This window comes from Balearica regulorum, chromosome 19 (genome assembly GCF_011004875.1).
Source record: "Balearica regulorum gibbericeps isolate bBalReg1 chromosome 19, bBalReg1.pri, whole genome shotgun sequence".
Classification (NCBI taxonomy): domain Eukaryota; kingdom Metazoa; phylum Chordata; class Aves; order Gruiformes; family Gruidae; genus Balearica; species Balearica regulorum.
The window spans coordinates 369778-384280 of NC_046202.1; the positions used below are offsets into that span (position 1 = coordinate 369778).

General features: G+C 44.7%; 1 protein-coding gene and 1 long non-coding RNA gene across 5 annotated transcripts in view; one reads left to right on the plus strand and one right to left on the minus strand.

The window, feature by feature from the left end:
* Nucleotides 1-14503, minus strand: part of MED31 (mediator complex subunit 31) — a 277258-nt gene that overhangs the window by 86890 nt on the left and 175865 nt on the right. The gene's annotated exons all lie outside the window — the stretch shown is intronic.
* LOC142604548 (uncharacterized) overlaps nt 12414-14503 on the plus strand; it is a 119347-nt gene continuing 117257 nt past the window's right edge. For all 4 annotated transcript variants that reach the window (XR_012838414.1, XR_012838415.1, XR_012838412.1 and 1 more), the window contains exon 1: nt 12414-12530. This is a non-coding gene — a long non-coding RNA (uncharacterized LOC142604548). The remainder of the gene's footprint in view (nt 12531-14503) is intronic.

The window sequence follows — 14503 nt, forward strand, 5'->3', positions numbered from 1 at the left end:
CAACTTTTTCACTGTTCCCAGTTTGAGGACAAAGTTATAAACTCAGTGAAATCTTCCTTTCCTCTGTGTATTCATTTTGTTCTGTGTGGAAGGTGTTAAGAAATCTCTCACAGACCTTAGCTCAAACTAGGAATAATTCACCAGGGGCTTTATGCTTGTATTTTGTTAAACTAGGCTCCTTTTCTGGCAGCTGATAAACAGAAATTAACAACGCTGGTGTGCAACCTCTGCACAGGTTCCAGGCGTATTGCTGGGTTTTTATTATTTACATTTTGCACATAAATGTTTTTACGCCGGCCCTTGACAGCCTGCAGTTGTATGTTCTTACGCGATGCCTTCAAGATGTTGCTGATGGTGGCAGTTGAAATCCTGAGTGTCTTTTCATTAGTGGACGTACTGCTGCAGCGGGGTGGCACCTCGACCTCTGTCCTCTAGAGATTTGCAGGTCAGGTTACTTCTGAGGTGTTGCAGTAAGTCCTTAACCTCTCACAGCTCTTGGGGTTTCACCACAAAAATCTCATCTTCCTTGGCTACAGGGCACTCATTCTCATCCACTGGAGGATTAAGCAATACATAAAACATCATTCGTTTAGGTTATCCATGTATTCAACACCTGATATATGTAATAAAAGGGCAGGGGTGGATTGTAGCAAGCGGGGTACAGTTGCTTGTTACAACTCACAGAAAACATGACAACAAAGGATTGGAGAAGCCAGGAAAAACAGAAACATGCTGGAACATTACAAAACATTGGGATGCTGTTAAAGCAACTTAAATCAGAAGAAAGGGAAGTCGCAACAAGAAAATAGGACAGCATTGTGTGTCTGTAATCGTGTTAGTTCTGACTGGCTGAGTTATATGTCAGATTTCACTTTGGAGAGCTTGAGGCACACATCAATGCAAATCAGCATTATTTAGTCATCATTAGATGTTTGCACGCAGAGTAATCTGATAATAGCAAAGAACTAGTAATGATAGATTTATTGCATTTTTTTCATCCTATGTGCCTTCCAAGCACTTAATTTGCAAAGTTTGCCAGTTAATACCTCCATCTGTGCTATTGAAAATTCCCTTTCCCCTCTCCAACTTTATTAACCTGGCCAGAACATCCAAGATAGCATCCTACATCTCAATCCATAATCATTGCAGAAACAATTTTTTAATTTTTTTTATTTTTTTTAAAAAGAACATGTGACTTTTGGAGAGACAGTCTCTGTTTTATTTACAGCCATTAGAGGTGATCAGAGCAGGAGAGCTGCCTTGCTCTGTCGGCCTCTGTGTAGAGGAACTGCATGTGCTGCCTCAAAAATCACATAGCAATTAGTCCCAGACCTCTTGAATCCTGATCCAACGTCTTACAAAGAAATCTAGTCTTTACATTTAAATCAGTTGCAAATAAAGCTGATAAAAAATCCCACTGAAATTTTGATAGGAAAAAAATCTTGCTTTTTTTGGAAAAAATCTTTTTAAGCAGCTTCGATGAGGACGGGAGCCTGTGCACCTGAATTTCATCTCAGGAGATTTCCTTCCTTGCCTTTAAACACAGCAGTTTCATTGTGCGGACTGCAGAACTGAGCCAGCGGCTTTTCCAAGATGTTTCAGTTATCCATTATTGATGATTTGTCCAAGAATTTGTTGGCAAAAAATTTCTCTTGGATATGCATGTTTGGGGGCAGATTCCCTAGCTTGCCTAAATCAATATTAATTTTCAAAAGCTGAAGAGCTGTACCTGTTCTTCATTCATGGGGGTTTTGGGTTTTATTGTGTTTTGTTGTGTTTTGTTTTCAGTATTACTAGCTGTGTGGGTGGCTGATTAATCTTCTAGAGGAAAACCAAGGAGCATTCAGCTGTATCTCTCTCCCTGTGCATGCCATCAGCTCATTTATACAGGAAGACTTTTTCCAGTAGTCATCCAGCTCTAGCTTACAGATTTTTCTGTCGGGACAATCCTGCTCTCTCCTGCACTCGTGGAAGGCTGCATGGTGCTGAATTCGGATGGCTCCACAAGCGAGCTGAGCCCCGGCTGGGAGAGCTCTGCCACGTGCCGTGGGAAGCCAAAATGAATGGGAAACAGGAAAAAAGGACGGGAGAGAGGGAGGACACATACTGCAAACACCAGGTGGACATGGCTGGGCTCCCATTTTAGTTTCCTTGCAGTTTTGGGCTTCAAGTTTGCTTCAAGTTTCGCCACCATTGTTCTCCTGTATTGGCAACAATGCCAACAATATTTCATTCAAATATTCCTAGATGTTCCTGTGCAGTGTTTAAGGCTTCTGCATAAATTATATGTCAATGCATGAACACCACAGAGTCCCTGATCACAGAAAAAAAAATTGCATTTGGGACCTCTTGTGATTTCTATTTCAAGCTGTTGGGAAATTCCCATTTCCTGAAATGAATCTTTTTCTTGTTCTGGGAAGTGCAGAAGGTGACCTACATTCACAGGCTTATTATCAGTTCTTTGATGAAAGGATTCCTCTGTGCGTGGAGATTTTTTACGTTTCAAAGTTCTAGGTGCAAAGAAGCTAACAAGGAAATAGTGGGGAAAGGAAATCTGTGCCTGCAAACATAGTGTAAGTGATGATAAACTGTCAGAGCAAATGCCGCCTACGGCACGTCAAGCCTCTTCTATCCTCTTTTCAGTATTTACATAATCTCTACAATACACACACCTTAGGCACGCGCGAGGAGACCAGTGTAAACCGGGAGATTGCAGCATTAGGATTCCTAGCCGCTCTAGGAGGCTGCTGGATTTCAATATGTTCTCCCATATGTTTTAACACTTTTGCATTTCTGCCATCTGTTTCTAGGAAATGTGAAGGAATTTAATGATCTTTTCTAGGGTTATTAAACCAACAGCTGTTGTCATTAATAGAGGACATTCTTTACGGCAGCATGCAAATTCCAGTGATAAATCCGGCCCTGCCACCCTATATTTCTTTTTAACGAATACAGTATTTGTACTGAAACTGAGGTTACGAATACAGTGAGTTCTTAAACTATTATTTTATGATATAGCTTTGGCATAAAAATAGGGTGCGAGGTTTTCTCCTCTTGTTCCTGATTGTTTTTGCTATGAAATAAATTTTTTGCTGTGTGAGACAAATATTTTCTTTTGTTTCCATTTTCCTCAGGGGAGACCTGATGGCTCTCTACAACTACCCGAAAGGAGGGTGCAGCCAGGTGGGGGTCAGTTTCTCCCAAGGAACAAGCGATAGGACAAGAGGGAACAGCCTCAAGATGTGCCAGGGGAGGTTTAGATTGGAGATCAGGACAAATTTCTTCATCAAAAGGGCTGTCAGTCCCTGGACCAGGCTGCCCAGGGCAGTGGTGGAGTCCCCGTCCCCGGAGGGATTTCAGAGCCGTGTAGATGTGGTGCTTGGGGACATGGGTTAGCGGTGGGCTGGGCAGTGCTGGGGTAACAGTTGGACTCCGTGATCTCAAAGGGCTTTTCCAACCTAAACAATTCTATGATTCTAAATGTTTCTCTGGCATGCAAAATTGATGGTGACTTTTATTGTATGTGGAGCGTATTTTTGCGTTCAGTGACTTATTGTCCTGCATTGTAATGAAGAATGTAAAGATCTGTGTGGATACACTTTATGTCTAATTACACACTATCCCATTTTTCAATACTTTTGCTTAATACTGTATAGTAATGAGCTTTTTTTTCCCCTGCATCACTCTGATTTTCCTACTATTTTTTTAAGCAGTAACATAACCCAACATAATAATTACAATATTGAGCCCAGTGAAATACATAACGTAAGGTAATGATATTGTATGTACTTGCATAGTAGCCCCATATCTAATAATTTCAAAAACTTTTCTTGAATATTTAATATTCTCTTGAAGACTTTAAGAGCTGCCTAGCACCTGCAAATGGGAAGAACAAAATACTCCAGGGCAGCAGAATCTTCTTTGGGTAGTCTTACTTTGTCATGTACGACTGTCATTCCAGGCTTGTGAAACGCAGCAAGATTTGGTGTCCTTAAATCAGATTCAAAACCAGATGTGATTTGAACTTCTGTCCCATTTAGTCTGGATTCACAGAGTATGAATATCTGGCTGTACTATAGCAGTCAGAATAAATAGGTTTCAAGGCATTCATCTTGCTGGGCTGCAAATTTAAGTGATTAAATAGTGGAACTGTAAAATGTACCTATTTATTGTCAGATACGGTTTGTAACCAACTTAGTTTCATTCTGGAGAGGGTAAGTGGAGTCCTGATTTCCGCAGTTTGAGACTCCAGCAGAAACTGCCCTGGTCCCCCTCCCTACCTCTCCGGGCAGCCTGTTCCAGGGTTTGACCACCCTCTGGGTACAGAAGTGCTTCCTCAGGTCCAGTCTGAACTTCCCCGGCGCAGCTTTGAGCTGTTCCCGGGCGTCCTGTCCCTGGATCCCAGGCAGAAGAGCTCAGCACCTCCCTCTCACGTCCCTCCCCAGGAGCTGCAGAGAGCGATGAGGTCTCCCCTCAGCCTCCTTCTGCCCAAAGTTGACAAACGCAAGTGCTCGGCCGCTCCTCAGAGGACATGCCCGCCAGCCCTGCGCCGGCTGGGTTGCCCTCCTCTGGACGTGCTCAGGGACCTTCACATCCTTTGAAATGGTGGGGCCCAGCACTGCACCCAGTGCCCAAGGTGAGGCCACGCCGTTGCTGAACACAGCGGGATAGAGACATCCTCCTCTGCGGCTCATGTCTTAACGTTGGAGGTATCTGAATGAAAGCAATTAACAGCAGAAAAACACTCTCTTCTAACATCACTTTCAAAGTATTTGAAGTATTCCAACTAGTGTTAAAGTTGTATATAAACAGCCAGGAGACTTCTGATGAGTTTCACTTAGGAGTAATCACTGCATTTGTGTCATTAATAAATGAAAACAAGAAGAAAATGCTTTTCTGTTGTCTTCTGTGGCTTATTCATCCTGCACCTTAAAAAACAAAGCACACAACAAAGTTGTTTTTCATCTTGACTGAAATGCATTTTAAAATTAATTGTTTTACTGGCTTGAAAGCTTCATAAATTGGATTAGAATCCCATATATATACCAGCTGCGGGTAATGGGTGATCTGGCCTGCTTGTTATCTTTCTAATGATTTTCTCACCTAGCATTTTAATTAAAATAATCCCTGCACTGACATCGTAAGCAGAGATGGGCAGGAGCTGAAATATTCTCTCTGCCATGGGAGAAGATTTGGGCTAAAATTACCAATTTAAGTGGGATTTACCAAACCTGCACAAAATGCAGATATTGGAACCCAAATTAATTAGCATGGAAATGACTGAGCACAGTTAAATGCGTGTGTCTTGTTAGTATTCAGCACTGCTACCATGAGAGAAAAGAAGAAATGAAAGATGGGATAACATGAGCAAGGAACAGGAAGAGAAAAAACCCAGATGTTTCTTCATCCATGGTACTCCTTTCAATAAACTTGCAGACCAATCCAAGGAAGTCATGTTAATGATTCATAATAAATAGTTTCATTGTAGGGTATCTATGTCCAAGGGCTTCTGGCTGCATTAGAGATAATTAATAAATGATTATGCATCTATCTAGGGGCTTTATACTGTCACTTAGCACTGCCGTATGTGCTGCCTTTGGGAAATGGAAAGCAATAACCGCAATTTAGGGGTCTTCACAGACTCTTTGGTTTGGTGGTTTTTTGTTTTTTTTTTTGAGCTCAAACTCTGTGTTAAAAGTACCGATCCCTTTCCCGAAGAGCAGGTGCTCAGATATTATGATTATGAACATCCTATAACTTCATGGGTGTATGCATAGCGGGACAGAGGTACAGTGACACAGATGGATGGATTAAACACTTGACATTCACCTCTGCAGAGAAAGATCCTGTTCTGAAATATAAAATGGAACTGAAATAGCAGTAGATCCTGTGTGAAATATAAGCCCTGGTGTGCATAGTTACTTTGAACAGAAATATTTGCTACCTTTTTGACAAGCTGGACTTGCAGTCTCGTTCTTTTCAAAGGAGAGAGAAAGCAAAAGGAAAAATGCATCTTGTCTTTAAAGAGCAGCAGGAACTCTGGATCATTTATTCCTTGCAGCATTTCCCCTTAAACAGACCTTTTCTGTCGATGCTTCAGGCTGAGTTTTTAAAATTGGTTCTGGGCTTTATTTTCTCTTCCAAGGGAACTCATTTGGAGGAAAGTTTTCTGGCAAAGGTGGGACCCTCAGAAAGAGAACAGGGTTAGAAAGACTCTTGTTCCCCAGGAACCAGGGACCCTTCTTCCCTGCTGCTGGTGCCCGTGCCTTCCACCCCTGTCGCAGGGGAAGTCGGCTGCTGCCGGAGGGAAACGAGCACCTCCAGGCACCAACTGCTTCCCCAGGCATGGAGCTCGCCTCGGCACCGCAGGCAACAGGCTAGTAATTTCCACACTTTTATCCTCTCCTCCTTAATTTGCCGTAAGGTCTTTGCAATGCTCACCTCGGCACATGTGCTGGAGTGGTGCTAAGAAAAGCCCTCTCTTCGTGGGGTCCCTCGTGTTTCTGGGACACAGAAACTAATAGCAGTGTTGATATTTGAGGAGTGGTATTTCTTCCTAGCTGAGCAGCAGTTAGAAAAGAAATATCTTTCACATCATGGAATTAAATATCTTTGTTAAGGGGAAAATACAAGACAGATTAAAACTGTCAGCCCCAATGTGGGAAGAAAAAAGAATGCGTCCACTGGCTGATCTGATTAGAGAAAAGGGATCAATGAAGTGTCAGACTAATTTTGCTCTCTGATTAAAACCCTGAAGTACAGAATATTCTTGAGAAGAGCATTTGGAATCCCCTCACTTTGCGTTGAACTCTTTCACCCCTTTTGTACTTCTGACATGAGTGTCCAGCTTGTGGAGACAAGGAACATGAGTGATAATCTGAAGGTGGGTGTTTAGAAAAGGAAAAGTAATCAATGCTGCATTTTATCCCCCTGGCTTGGTGGTAATTGATGGAGTGGATGATGATGGTTGGTGTGGCTTTTGGCGAGAAGACACCTCGGGCTGAGTGGGCGGAGGGGAAGGGTCCGTGTGGGCACCTGGAGTCGGGCAGTCGCAAGCCAGGGCTCAGCCTGCCCCCAGCTGACAGCCCCCCCGGCAGGCAGAAAACAACGCACGGGTCCTTCTTGGACAGCAATCATAATAACAAATGCCATAAAACCAGCTTGTGGTTTCAGGTGTGTGTCTGACCCAGGAAGGAGTGTGTGACTTCGAGTGGTGCCTTTCACCAAGCTGGTGCTGTTCCGGGGAGGACCTTCCATCTCCATCTCCACCTCCCGGTGTGGCACAGACATTCCCTGGGCCCTGCCTTGCCGCAGGATGGACTGCCGGAGCTCCTGCAGAGGCTGTCAGATTTCTTTTAGGATGCAAACAAACAAAAGCAAAATTTTTTAACAGTGCTTTACAAGAATCAGGCTAAACCAAAAATGAGCATCCTGCCCGCCCCCCAAGGGCCAGGCAGGGCAGCGATGGGCAAGGCAGCGCCTGTGCCCCAGCACCTCCCAGCCACCTCGCACGGCTCCTGGGCAGCCCGGGCGGGCACCAGCCCTGCCGCTGGGGCACGAGACAGGCGCCCTCCTGGCCACAGGACCTACCGACGCTGTGCACATCCAAGGGATAATAAATGCATATTTAAGCTAAAAATGCTGCCAACGTGTGCTGCCCAGGTGAATGTCCTGCTGATACTTGTTTGTATCAAGCCAGAGAGCTTGTTTGGGCCCTTTGACAAAGTAGTTTCAGAACTGGAGGTAATAGTGTCTGCACAACTTGATGGTGACTGTGTGGTTATACCGATTGCACAGGGTCTGCAAGAACCGAGCAGGAATCCAATAAACCCCCCTTCTTTAATTATATGCAAAGTTAGGAACAATATTATCACTATTTGTTGGGGGCAACTTTGAAAAAAAACAAACCTTGCACTTGTACTCTGTTGTTATTTAGTAGAATCCTGAGATAAATAATACATCATTACATTCGCAGGCATATTTCTAATTGCTTTTTCCTCTTGTTGCCCCAAGCCATGAGCCCTTCATGTGTATATTAGTACAACTACTTCTGTTAGGAAAAACAAAGCCAAAGCCCAAAGAACTGAGGCACATTTCAATGTATTTTTCCCTATGTAAAAGAGTCGCATATGATTTCCTAAAAACTCCAAGGCTATAGAAGGAGGGGGAGGACTCAAAGCTGTGAACCTAATGAACTGCAGGGAGCATCATGGTGGGAAATTAAGAGAGGGCTCAGCTCTGTAGCCTGTTGTGCCAGACTAGTGCCCAGGCAGCGCCCTGGTAAGCAGGTTCTCCTGGAGCTGCTGTATTCCCACACAGACATGGCGACCACCTCTCGGGGCTGGGGTCTGTGCTGGCTAGCACTGTACGTGGGCTCCCTGCGCTTGAGTGCTGGCTCTTGCCCTGGCAATAGAGAAGAGGAAAGAACCATTGCTCCAGGTACAGCCTGCTTGTCTGCTCCTGCAGGCCTGGAAAGAGCTTCTCAGTGGTGGGAGAGCTTAGGCAGAAGGCTTCCTGGCGTGGTAAACTTAGCAGGCAAAGGTGTTGCCAGAAGCAAGAGAAGGAAGGTAATGCAGAATATTACCCTCCCTACCCAAAGCCATCTTTGGAGCAAGGTACCATTACTTAGGGCTGTGAGGAGCACCTGAACCTTAAGTTTGGGGATTTTGTTATGAATAAGCCCTAAATTCAGATGGCTTCCATGAAGAAACAGAAGCCAGAACTAGAATTGCCAGCTGCAGGATTAGACCAAAACATGCACCTGCTCATTTAGTTGGAGTTCCTAGTTAACCCTTAGTTCTGGTCTCTCTCTGCCAAACCAAGGGGCATTAAATTGCCCCAGCCAGACTGTCCTGCAACCTCTGCCCATGGTCGAGAGCCCCACGTGCAGTCAGGACTGAGGGATCCTTGCCAAGGTTGTGCCACAGGTACAGCCATGTCCCCCGCTGCCCCCTGCTCATCCAGACTCACTTGACCTTGGCTCCGACTCATTGCCTTGTGTGGTCTGGTGATGCTTGGGCTGTCGGTGGGACCTGTGAGTGTCACCTACCTGCCTTGCTCAGGTGCTGTGGGACTGTGTCCTGCTGGTGCAGTCACTTCCCAGCCTGTGCCATGGGTACCCTCGGCTCCTGGCTTGTCCTCCCTCCTGGGGCAGCCATACTCCTGCTATTCCCCAACATGCTCACAGGCCTCTCCTTAAAGCTAGGCTTAATAAGATTAATTGCATTTCAGAAATGAAGAATCCATCCTGAAAGGGGAGATTGCATTTGAAATATATCTGGGCTTGGTAATGTTTTAAGTGTAATGCCTCCAGCATTTTTCACTTTCAAGGTGACAGTAATTGAAAGATGGATTCCTGTGATTTTGACATTTATAATTCGACTGAGAAAAGGTCAACTTCTTCACGGAATCTTGTTTAAACTGGTAGAATGGCACGGAAATGTCACATTGTCTTTCTGATAGTGTCACCGGTGCTTTGATTAACAATAGGTTCAATCTGTAATGCAGAATAAAACCCAAATGCCACAAATAGCTTAATAAGAGCCTAGTCCAAAGCGCCTGAGAGATCAGTCGAAAGATTTCCCTTGATTCTACTAGTTTGGGGATCTGGTCTAAGCAAAACACTGAGGAAAAGAGAAATCGATGTCATTGTTCAGAAATGCATTATTTAGGCCTGAGGGAGTCTGGACCCCTTTCCCCTTGTTCAGGAGATGGAGAGAAACCCTCCGTGGGAAGATCCCACAGGTGTCCTGGCCCTGCGGGTGCTAATCGGCCAGCTGGCCCCAACCAGCCTCACCTGGGACCCCCCAGTCCTGTGTGGGTCCATAGGGCTATTTAAGCTCAGCTTGGGGCCATATCTCATTTCTTGCCTGTGCTGCAGGAGCACTGGTCCTATCTCCACCATAGCCTGACCATGGGTGTCACAGCTGTATTGCCAGCTCAGCTAGAGGTTTGCTGTGGGAGCTGGGTGAGTTGCTTGGGTCTTCTACTGCTGACTTCTCCTGTTTTGGCTAATGCTTCCCCTGATTGTAGTGGCACTAGGAGGTTAAATCTCAAAGTAACTTGTAAAATCCTGTGCTTGCAGCTAAATTGTGTAGGTCTAGAAAGCTGGTGTGATGCCCTTTATATGGCCAACTGGCTACAAGGGCTGGGCTTCCTCTGTAGATGTTTTCAGTGTTAATTTTAGTTCTATTGAATACCCCCTTTGCTCTTCTCCTGTGAAGTTTCAGCCTCTGTTTTTATGAGGAGAGTTCATGGTGGGGGGGGGTGGGAGTGTGCTTGCTGCCTAACACCTGTGTCAACAGATTTTTGGCCCTGGAAGCACTTCTTCAGCTGTCTCAGTGGGCCTCTCTCCCTTGCAGCTCTTGCTTTGTTTGTATCTTCTGTGCCACTGCAGCAGTATGCTACTCCTGCTTATGCTGGCTGCAAACTGAATGTATGCTTGATTAACTCTTCCAGCATGTAATGGTATTTGAAATGTGGCTATGCATTATTGGATGAAGAGCATGGTGATGGTGATAAAGACTACATTGCTGTCTTTGAGATCAGAGATCTGGATAAAAATCAATGCTTGGATTTTGTATTGCTTCCTTTGGCACTAAAGAGTCGTTGCACTGACAGCCCTGTGGGATGGGTGGGCTGAGGGAGGGCACCAGTGCACTGAAGGAATCGAGAGCACTGTTTCTGGTGCAGGGCCTGGGCAAGGGCTGGAGATGATGTGGGTCAGCGAATGCGTTGCTCTCCGCAACACAGACCTGCCCCTGCTTCCGAAGGGCACTGGCCGCTGGGCGATGCTGGGCTGGCAAACATGCAAACAGGGCTGCTGTGGCTGTTCTCTGTGGGCTTGCATCTTCAGGACTGGCTCTCGACTGTTGCCGAAGCACAGTCTGGATCTGATAACCTGGACAGTGCCCTGCAACTGTCTGTGAAAGCAAGGGCTGGGCTGGGGGTGGCTGCTGGAAGCACTGGGAGATCGGAGCCTTGTCGCTGCTCAGCTGTGTGCATCAGACACACGCAGGCCTGACTGGAGAGTCTCTCGGGTCTGAGTGTGTGAGTGCTGGGAATGAAAGTTACAGTTAATACTTCAGGAGATGGTTTTAATTCCAGACTTTGTGTGTGTGTGATTTGTTCCTTCAATACTTGCCACCAGCTCTGCAACTCAACTACACTTGACCAGTCTTGCAAGGACAGGCATGAGTACGTGGTGCCTGCCCACCCTCCCCTCTCTCGGAAACGAGTACGTGGCTGTACTGAACTTGTTCTTGGCTTACCCCCCCTGAAGGCACACCAGACCTGAGGCGTCCTGGTAAGCCTGCTGTAATCAGACTGGTATCTTGCATTGAATTTAAAAGTTAATCATGCCTCTGTAGTTAAGGATGTTACAGATAGCTTTGCATAGATGATAAGGATGTTACAGATAGCTTTGCAGACAGTTACTAGGTACTGCTAAGGATGACTATTGTATAGTCCTACCCATGTGTTAGTTAGTGTCTATCTGAACCATGTATCAATTAAGATGTGATTGTCAAGAGGTAGAAGTGTAACTGATGAATTGTTAGTTTGGTCAGCAGACGCTGAAGAACCATTTGAAATTACTAAAAGTATTGGAAAACTAGGGGAAGGTAATTCTGGCAGGGGTATTGGTGACCACTGACCCATGAGCCCCCTACCCACATTATACCACCTACTCAGAAGACAAGGGTGGGCACAAGAACCGAGCATGCATTCTAGTTTACATACTAGGCGAAGAAACCTGAACCAATCCTTGTAACTCGGAGTGTACACCTTGTAACATTTGTGTATAAGCGTGACAAGAGAACTTGCATTAGGAGTGCTTAATTTGATGGAAATCCACTGAATAAAAAGCAGTATCTCTCCTGTGTGTGTGAGAATTGGCTTATTGCACACGGGGCAATGAATCCGCTTTTTGGACAAGCAGACCTGCTCCCTTCCCACACATAGGGGTGGTTTGTGTGAGTGCGGTGCTGAGTACCTTTCTTCTTTCTGTGTGGCAGGGGTCCATTTGATGAGAAATCATGATGTAGGGGAAGAGCAAAATGTCATCAGAAGTGAGACATAGGAGTGATAAATCCTGGTAGGTTTTTCAGGAAAGGTTCTCAGGTTTAATAAATGAACAGCTGACAACTTTCTTTATATTTAATCCAAACAATTATTTGCATACTGAAAGGAATGGCACTGAGCTCTGAAGGTGGGGAAGGCTGAAAATTGTCTGGAATACAGATTCTTGAACTCAGCTGAGGGTGTCTCTGCTAATGGAGTAAATTAGAGCATCGGCTTTGAGCAGAGATGCTCAGAGAAACTCCCTGTTTGGGGAAAGTTGGGGGGTGGGGCCTGCAGCTTCATTTGCTGGTAGCTTTTGCAGAAGATCTGCTTACTCCTCTCTCTGTCGACATTGTGGCTAAAGATCTAGCTTTCCAGCTTGTGCGTGCTCTGAAGCTTTGCAGTTGAATGCAGAGATGAATTTGGAGAATGTTAGTGGCAAGCTGCTGAGCAGCAGTGCCTTGCTGGAGGTAACAGCCTTGGCGTGCTCTGGAGGGAGCAGAGATGCCTGGGGAGCTGTGGGGCCTGCTGATTCCCTGCTGGGGGAAAACGGGGCTTGCGGGATCACAAATCTTCAGTGCTGGTGGAGGTGGAATTTGTGTAATATGAAGTTTGTTTCCCATAAACTCCAGGAAGAGCTGAGCAGTTTGCAAGGTATCTGGCAAAACATTGCAATGGATCAGGCTATTAAGCTATTGCTGGCTACACAGACAAAACACTGTGACACTCTGACAGTTTATGTTAGGAAACTGTATAATCTTCTGTACACGGACATTCTTTGCTGGAATAATTTTATCTGACAAAAGTCAACCTTCAAGCATTTTTAGGAAAAAAGTGAAGTGCTGCCAGATAGGGGAGGCTTCTTGCTTCTTGCAATAATCAGTTCATATAATATTTTTCATCAACTGACTTTTCTGGAAGACAATCTCCTGTTGCAATAGTTTATCTTCAACTTCCAATTTTCAGAATGATTGTGAACCAAGTATTACATGTCAGGAAACATTTTCCACTGACTTAGTGCTGCATGTTTCTATTTATAGATTCACTGTTTGTGTTTATTTCTACCATGCTTTGTTACCAAATCCTTTCAATAATTCAGGAAAATACAAACAACAAAAATTGATGGGCATGTTAGAAGCATGCTGTCAGGGGAAAATGTATCCTGGACCATCAGTCTTTGAGGGTTGAAGAGTTTTATAAGGAAAATCCCCTAATAATAGAGCAGAAAAGGCTAAGGTGACTCTTTAACAGGCTAGAAATTGGTATCTGTAAAAAGTCAGCCTGGTGTGAAGGCAGATATATAGGTGCAGTACACAATGTGGGGGAGAAATTTTTGTATGCAGTCTGCATCTGCCTTATCTCTCATTTGCTTGTTCATGGGCTTTGAGTGTAGAGCTGAAGTGCTTCTCTTGTGTTCACTATCTGTGCAACTCAGTTTCTGTGATTGTGGCACTGTCTGTGATTTAACAACTTAGCTGTAAGTGGGTTCAAAACCTGTGGTGACATTCGTAGAAGAGAATAATTGTGGACTGAGAAATGCAAAAATGTCTGACTCATGAAGCCCAAGGTACCAAGAACATCTTGGGAAAGTATCACTATAAAGATATTACAGCTGTGTACTCTTTTTACAGGTATCCTATGACCTTCAGTGTTGTCAACTCACTTGTCTTATTTTTACTTGCTTGAATATCTTGGGAATCAGCAGAATGGATAGATAAGTACAAGTTTGCATCTTTTCACCAGATCAGAAGGGCTTTGGGCTCCTGCTTCCTTTGAACTGAAAGGTCTTGAGACTTCTTGCTCCTCTACACTGCAAGCAGGTCTATTAATGTTAACTTTCATACCTAGAACACTATCAGAATGACAAATTTTTTGACAGCTGCTTGCTCAAATTGTCAACCAGCATGTTCCAGTAAATTGTTGAGAGGTACTTGACGTTGAATGCATAATGAAACTGCCTCTTGGTGCAGGTGGGCATGATTGTTCCCATTTTTCTTCCCATTTATATAAAATGTGGTGGTCCTGCTATTATTCATTTGAATAGACATTGCTTGAATTGGAGTTAAGATCCTGAAGTGTAATTTGAATTGCTCTGAATTTAAGTCTGTTTACACAGAACTAAGTGTTTTGTGTGCTTAATGGTGGTCTGGATGTGCCACCATCCCTAGGGCTATGCTTAGAGGAAGGACGAGGTGACCTTCCACAATTTCATTAATTAGCATCTCTGTTCCTTGGTGAGACTAGTCATTTTCAGACAAAGGTCTGGATTCCTCTCCTTTGTCTTAATCCCTTTAGGACAAACGATTCCGTTGGATGGTCTGTACTGCAGCAGATACTGCTGAAACTTTGCGAAACGAGCACAGGCAGTTGTTGTTTTACTCGAGAAAGCTGCACCTCAGCTAACCGCTTGTGCCACTGGGTAAGCATTTTGTTTTACTAGTAT